The sequence below is a fragment of the Lactuca saligna genome, chromosome 5 (assembly GCF_052625555.1).
Source record: "Lactuca saligna cultivar CGN05327 chromosome 5, ASM5262555v1, whole genome shotgun sequence".
Classification (NCBI taxonomy): Eukaryota; Viridiplantae; Streptophyta; class Magnoliopsida; order Asterales; family Asteraceae; genus Lactuca; species Lactuca saligna.
This window is the reverse complement of record NC_136421.1, coordinates 233,209,722-233,218,360: the sequence shown is the minus strand read 5'-3', so window position 1 is coordinate 233,218,360 and position 8,639 is coordinate 233,209,722.

Below are 8,639 nucleotides of genomic sequence, written 5' to 3'. Positions count from 1 at the left end.
TCCAAATACATGAAATTCGGGAATCGGTACCGCCGGTTCCGGTACTAGTACCGAGTACCGGTACCATTCCTGGTACCAGCTGGTGATGTTAATTCGGTTCAGTACTCGGGATTAACTTTGATCGAATTTGGTATTTAGGAAATCGGGAAAGGGACGCATCGGTACCAGTTCCGTCCCACGCTCATCCCTAATGAAAAGCAATTTTTATTACATGAAATCTTTATAGGAAAGTGGATACAGTGAATTTCTAATTTATTTCAGGTCAAAAACATATATGGGCCTCATTACTTTACGTGTATACCGACGAGAGGAAGACTTTCATATTCATTGAAATCGAGATCGTAGAAGAAGATTTTGGAAAGATTTGAGGAGTTTGGTTGTTGCTGGGGATTTGAGTCTGGTTTATCATGGAGTTGCAGCTGAAAAAGATGAACTCTTAATGCTTTTGCAGGTTTGTTTTAATACAAAAAGGAAAGATGAAGTATGTAAAATGTTACTTTAATCAACTTCATATGAACCGTGGATTCTTTGTTAGACCTGGAATCTTCAAAATTTTGGGGTTATTATGGTTTCAATTGGGTGTATTTTGTGTGTGTGAGAGCTTGTGTTTGAAGTTGCACATACAGTGGTGGCGATTAGTTTTAACATGTTGTTTGGTGATGAAGCTCCAACTATTGAAGAGGGGGAAAATATGATGGTCTTCAATGGAACCGAAAAGTTAAATTGGGTGGAGAGAGAGACAGAGAGAGAGAGGTATTATTTTTTTTTAAATGAAAATAATAATAAAATGTTAAAAAAATAAAAATAAAATTATTAAAGGCCATATTGGTCATTTCAGCTTGGGTCTAGACTAAAAACACACAAAAATACCAATTATAGGACCAAAAGTACAACAGATATCTAAAATTGGACCAGTTATGCAACAATATTTTATTTTGAACCAAAACTACAAAATTTTACCACCACAAAGACTATTTTTGCAATTTTGTCTTAATAAATGCTTAAATGCGGGTCAATATACTTATTACATGGCACAAAAAAATTGATTAAAAGGTTTTGGACAAGAAATATTTATAGAAGGTTTACAGTTTAAACAAGGGATAATGACTTGAAAGGGTAACGAACTTTCGACTTTTTTCACATTTAGTCACTAAACTTTTTTTCGTTATCTATTTGCCATTGAACTATTGAAACTGTTCACATTTTACCCTTATGACCGGTAACAGCAGGTAACAGCCGATCATAAGGGTAAAATGTGAACAATTTCAATAGTTTAGTGACAAATAGATAACGAAAAAAAGTTTAGTGACTAAATATAAACAAAATCGAAAGTTCGTTTCCCTCTAAAAAGTTCAATGACTAAATGTGAACAAACTTCCTCTTGTATTATGTTTTAGCAAATTATTTATTTTTGTTAAATTGTAGCAACATTTGTTGATGAAGAAATCTATGAAATAAAAAAAACAAAACCCTGAAAATATATTTAAAAAAAAAAAACACCAAAACTAAAATAAAAAACCAATGGTTTGACATTTTCCAAAATAAAAAATCAAAATTTCCAATCTGATTTTGGTTTTACAAAAAAATGAACCATTCTCACTGATGTGAATTATGACTATTGGTTTGGCATGCGAAATTTGTGACATCCCATGAATACGGAGTTACAACATCGTCTGAACTCGTAAATCATAGTAAGGGATTAGAGTATCATCGCATGAATACATAGTTACAACATCGCCTGAACTCATAATTCATCACCTACAGGTTATGGGCCTGCTGGTGTTTCCTCTGGGTTGTCTAGAATAGTACGTGGTCGCCATCTATACTCTGGTAGATGACTACATCGCCACATTGCCGGTTAAGGTTATGGTATATCCTTTCATCCTACATCACCTATTCATCATCATCTATTTACCTAATTATCATCACTTTTCTATCATCACCTATCTCTCATCATTTTATTTCATCACATACCAACTATTTCATCTACCCATGTTTCATCCGCAACATATTTGTAGATATAAAATAAATATACCGTTTAAATCTTTTAAAACATGTATAAAATCGTTCATCCAGCATTGGCAACAAGTATTCAAATAATATGCACACATAGCACATAATTTATATAAAATACTTCATATCTATGTGTAAGATGAAAGTAACTATATATACCATAAAAATCCCATAAATGTTTCCTAACTTCAAACCCCAAGGTTTACTCTACTAAAGCTTCATATTCTCGACTCTCTAGACCTAGAAGGGTCCAGATCTATAACACAAACTTGCAAGAGGGGTTTGAGGCATTCAAAACCCCAAAGATGAAGTGATTCAAGCCCTAACCCCAAAATGGAATCTACACAATAGGGAAGGAAAGGGGTTCATTTTTGTACCTCAGAATGAAGCTGCTTGCTTGAATAACTCAAAACAATAACCTTCCTTGGTCCCTCTTGCTGGAACTCTTCTCCTTCATTGCAAAATCACACCAAAAAGCTCAAGATAGCTCTTCCTCTCACTCTACACACTCAAGCTCGCTAGGGTTCTCACTTATGGGAAAGTTAGTCGCAATTGAAGGCCATAAGTGAGAATGTCTAGTAAAAAAGATGACTGAGAAAGTTTAAACTGAAATAATATATGGAAAGGAATAAGAGAATGATGAGAGGCGGATAAGAGCATTGACTGTGGGCAACAATAGGGGTGAGCATGATAACCGAAAAACCGAACCAAAACCAAATTAACCGATATAACCGAACCATAATAACCGAATCATTTTAAAAACCGTTGGTTCAGTTTCTAATTTTTGTTAACCGATAACTAACGGTTCGGTTATGGTTTTATAGATTAACCAAATCATTATTAACTGAACCGCTAACTTTATATTTTAATATATAAAAATTATAGATTATATATAAAATAATATAGTCAAACTTATTTAAGATCCATTAAAATTTTAAAAATATAATTCATTAATCATCACTTATCAGGAGACGAACGAGCAATCAAACCATCAAGTTTGATCACGCAGACACACACAATTTTCCAATCATGCATTGAGTTAGATTATTGATTAATGTTGTAATTCATAATCGGCTAATTCTACAATTTGTAAACATTATTCACAATTAATTTAATCTTCACACTTATAATCGTAATCGAAGGCTTCTCGGTCCGTTAATTCTAATCAAAGATTGTTTTAACTTTATTATCCTATTCGAAGGATTTTTTTGACTTTTTAATCAAGACTTCTAGGTAAGTTATGTTTTTGGTTCTTCTTGACTCTGTGATATATTAAGAATGTATTTTTTTGGGTATTTTTATTTGCTGTTTTTGACTTAATCACATGGAATGTATGAGTGATTGTTTTTTTTATTTATAAAAGAACACATAATAGGAATGTTTGGCGCTTTTATTTTATAGTTTTTGATTTAATCGTATTGAACGTATATGAATGTTTGATTTTATTTTAATATTAATACCAATTATCAATACATGAAATCATTAATGTCAATTTTTTAATGTTTTCTATTGTTTTTGAATGTTTTTGATTTTGCATGTGACTATGTGTTATCTCACTTTAAGTATTAAAGGTACATATTTTATTCTATTACTATAAGCAAGGTTACAAACATTGGCGTTGAGAACTTTTTGATATTCTATTTTCATTTTTTATGCCAATATACTTTCGTCATTTATATTATTTTGAATATTATTGTTAACCAATATTAATCATTAGCCAAAACCGTTAACCGATAAAAACCATTAACTATAACCAATATTAACCATACCCAATGGCTACAAAAATTAATTAACCAATCATAATGGTTATGGTTCGGTTTTAACCAATAACCGAACCAAACCGTCCCATACACACCCTTAGGCAACAAGATGCAACATCAAGTTGTCACCCATTCCACATAAGCAAATGATGTTACAATACCAAGTGGGAAAATTGACAAAAAGATGCAACACCGATTTTTTGAAAATAAATATGTTTTATTTTTTATTTTTTATTTATTTTTCGTTTTTCTTTCTTTTTTTTCCTATTTGGTTTTTTTCCTTTTTATGTTTTTTTTAATCATTAAAATTAATATATTTTTATAAAGCATAAAATTTTAAAAACAAAAAAAATACAGAATATTTAAAAATCTAAAATTACGATTACAATTAAATAAACATAATTTTAAACCTAAAATCATAACTAAAATATCATTCAAATTACTTCTAAAACAACACAACAGTCCCAATTAACTCAAATATTTCTTCCTAATTTGTTCATTCATTGCTTGTAGCACCGCTAGATCCTCAGACGCCAAACCCTCTTCGTTCGTCCAAAAATTAACAACTGAAGTGTCATTAGTTCCTTCTCTTTTTGCTCATGTTTCTTCCGCGCCTGCCTTTCTAGGAACTCCAAATGATGACGTTTCAAGTCATTTTTTTCTTTTATTAATAAATTGTGCTCGTCGAATTTCGCTCTCATTTCCGCTGTGACATCCCCATTTTCACGGCCATAACAGACCGATTTGTTTATGCTTTGTTTTATAAAATCAGAGTAATCTTTTAAAGAAAACGGTTGCGGAATTTGTTCCTGAAACAAGATATGATAATAACTTATCAAAACATTTCTCAAAGAGAATGTATTTTTATTTAATAATAAAACCTCGGGATGTCATGTTCCGATACAGACATATAAGCATAAACAGAACTTACATTCAATTACACTAATGATTTATATCTCCTTTACTTCTCACTGTGAAATGTGTCTTCGTATCGATACCTGTGATACAAAGGAAACTGAGTGGGTCAGGCTTGGGAGCCTGGTGAGCATATATGATTTTCATCCCACAATGTTATATCATATATTTATAAATATAGAACATTCAAACTTGTATAATTTCACCATATAAAGGCAACTCTTATCCCACCCCATCGATCCTCACAACGACACGATCTAAACTCTCGTATCTAAAATTTTCCTCTTTACCTGATCCCTACTCACGGATCTAAAAATATCCTCTTCACCGATCCATACTCACGGATCTAAAACTAACCTTTTTCAACTGATCCATACTCACGGATCTAAAACTAACCTCCTGATTTGATCCATACTCCTGGATCAATAATTGTACCCAATCCATACTCCTGGAATAAGGACAATTAACTATACCCTAATCCTGATCTGATCCATACTCCCGGATAAATAATTGTGCCCAATCCATACTCCCGGACTAGGGACAATTAACTTAGTCTTAATCCATAGTCCCGGACTAATAACAAGTTTTATCTCTTTACCTGATCCATATTCCCAAATCTAAAACTAACATCTTGGTCTAATCCATACTCCGCTGAATAACTAGATCAACAGCAACAACATTAGGGCCTCTCATCTGTTTATCACACATCAACTATCTACCCATGTTCTACCCAACATATTAGTAGATAAAAATATATATTTTTATACATAATTTAAAACCTGTATAGCATTCTCATTCAATGCCTATTCCACATAACAGATGAGGCACACCCACATAACACGTATTTCATAGAGAATAAATCAGATCTATGAGATAGAAGAAAGTGAGTATACATTCACACATATAACAAAAAAATTATATACATAACACGTATTTCGTATAAAATACTTCATAATTATGCGTTAGAAGAAAGTAACCACACACTCACTTGATTAGAAGATGATCGGACAACACTACGACTTGTAGAAGTAGTATTCTTCGCTAGATCTGGAAGATCTTCACAAAAACCGGGCTCCTCGCGGGCAGAGCTTCGGCTCAGGAAACGCACTTCTAGAGATCTTCGGGGCCTCGGGACTTGCTTCGGGGCTCCGGAATGATACCGGGGCTTCGGGATAATTCTTGCACGAAAAACAATGCAAAAACGCGAGAGAAAGGGAAGAAATGAGCAAAGAAGTCGGTTGCCCTCGACACCCTTCTATAGGGGGCTGGAAGAACAAATTACGCTGGGCATAATTTGAAATTACGCTGGGCGTAATGAGGATAGGGTCGCTGACTCCCCCCTGGATAATATTGGATAATATTTATTTAAATTAAATACCGAAAATATTTAATAAACTTCAAAAATTCATATATTCCTCATACAAACTCCGTTTTCGACGTTCTTAATATCCCCGCGTAGGTGAGACTACGCTCTACAACTTTCATTTAGAATTCGTCGGCTAATTTTGAATTTATTTTTATTATATTATTTTAGTAGGCCGGGACAGGAAAACTCCGTTATAAAATCATAACTTCTTTATCCGACATCCGTTTTCGCCTATCTTTTCATCCTTTCACTAAAATTAACGAGATCTTCAATTCTCGTTTAGATTATTTCGGCTAAAAACCGCTCGATCTCAAATCGAGTATTCAGGCTGCATACCGCTAAGTCGAAACTTAGAAAAATCATAACTTCCTCATGCGAAGTCAGATTTGGACGTTCTTTTTATGCACGCTCATGGTTTAACGAACTCTACGAATTTTGTTTAGATTGCTCAGGCTAAATATCACTCTAACGTAAATTCACTTTTTACGTCATTCTGCGTCGTGCCGGTTCTGTCGCGAAACTTCGACAGGTCATAACTTCTTCGTTATAACTCGGATTTCGGCGTTCTTTATATGCACGGAAACCTTGTAACATATACTATAACTTAGTTAAGATTATTCTTTCTAAATAATCTTTCATCAAAAATTCATTTTTGATGCCTATAGTCTCTAAATTGACTAGCCGAGATCTACGGGCGTTACATCCGCTGCATCTTTTGCTTACGCCTCAACATCCTCTACATGCCTTGCAGTGCACCTCACTTTTTCACGTCCGGACGGTCATCGTGGTGGGGATATCTCCTTAATATCATCCAGGATCTCATCGGTGTCAACATTTAGGTCGATGTGAGTCTGTGCATCCGACACGTCGACTGAGCTCGAATTGCGAGACCTTTTGGATTGAACCTCCGATGATGTAGGTATTTTATTCCACCTTGGATCCACTCACTACAACTCCCATGATTTTTCAAAGTCGAAAACATGTCTCATTTCGACCCGATATTGTTCCTTAGCAGATTTGAACAAATCTAAGTCATTGGTTCCGCTTTGCTGTTGCGCCTGAAGCCGGTTGTAAATATCGTTGAATTTGATGCACCACTTAGTTATTTGAACCCATTTGCTGCTCAACATGTCATTGTTGCGATACAAATTTTTCTTTAAAATAGCGTGAAGCTTGTCGCGCACCGCCCCTCAATAAGCTTCTTTCTTCATTCCATTTCCGCGGAGTTAGTCTTTTGAAGTAGCACACCAACCCTTCGTCAAAGCATATTCCTCCTTCGGTATCCACCATTGTGGAACGTTTGCATTTTCTGTTTCAACTACTATCGATTTCCCTTTAGATTTTCATTTCCCTTTCCCTCTCCTACTACCTCCCGCTTCCACTTCAACCGATTCTTGTATTGTAGGCGATGGTTGGTTGGTTGTTTGTTGCATCGAAGCAAAAGTAGGGAAAAGATTTCATTGTAAAGTTAGGTTTTGACTAAATTGATTTTGTTAAAGGTAAGGTCGGTTGGGAAATTGCAGTGGCGGTGAAGCGGGATTCAAAGCGGCGCCTTGGTATGAGATTTGTGATGAGCCTTGAGACGATAATATGTTGATATAATTTTCATAACCCGCGAATCAGAGAGGTGAGGTTATTTTTGGTTGTGTGTTTGAGTTTAATGATGGAGGAGGGTGTTTGGGTTTTGCTCCATTTTTTATTAAGAAAGTGTATAAAATACAAAGAGAGTATTAAGAAGATGTAAAAATTGAATTAAAATGAGTGTATATATATATATATATATATATATATATATATATATATATATAGAGAGAGAGAGAGAGAGAGAGAGCTAGGTTCAAATGTTTTTATCAACTATTGTGTGCATGTATGCACCAATGAGATTTCAGGAAATAATAAATCATTAAATAAATTAAAAAAGGGTATAATGGTAAACTTAGAATATCTAATTATGGTAAAAATAATAAATCATTTAATGCCTCCGTTAAATAATGGAAATCAGTTTAAAACCCTAGATATCACCCTCTTTTTCGTCTGGCATTGATCGACCACTATGTTTCAACCTAGGGCTTGTGTTCCTCTTTGCATCCTTTCTCCAATCGAAATAGTTCCCCCCCCCCCTCCTACAATCTTTACTTGCTAGCTTCCATTTTTGATGAATCTTTTCAATCAAATCAAGACTTCAGCGACATCAGGTGGGAACGATTTGGCAACAAGGATCGGCGGAAGGAAAAGAAAGGTTGGAGGATAGATTGTTCGGTGATTAGAGGTTAAACGCAGAAGGTATCTCAGTTTATGAATATGATCCCCACCATCGCTGCTCTATCAAAGGTCCTCATGCCTCCACCTTATCTTCATATTCTTGATTTTAATCCTGGAAGGTATAATCACCATGGATGTAATCATGAATTCGAACTGGGAAAAGATACATTATATGATTTTTCTCACTTTTTGGTAATCTTTACTTGCTAGATTCCATTTTTGATGAATCATTTCAATCAAATCAGGATTTCAGCGACATCAAGTGGGAACGATTTGGCAGCAAGGATCGACGGAAGGAAAAGAAAGGTTAGAGGATAGATTGT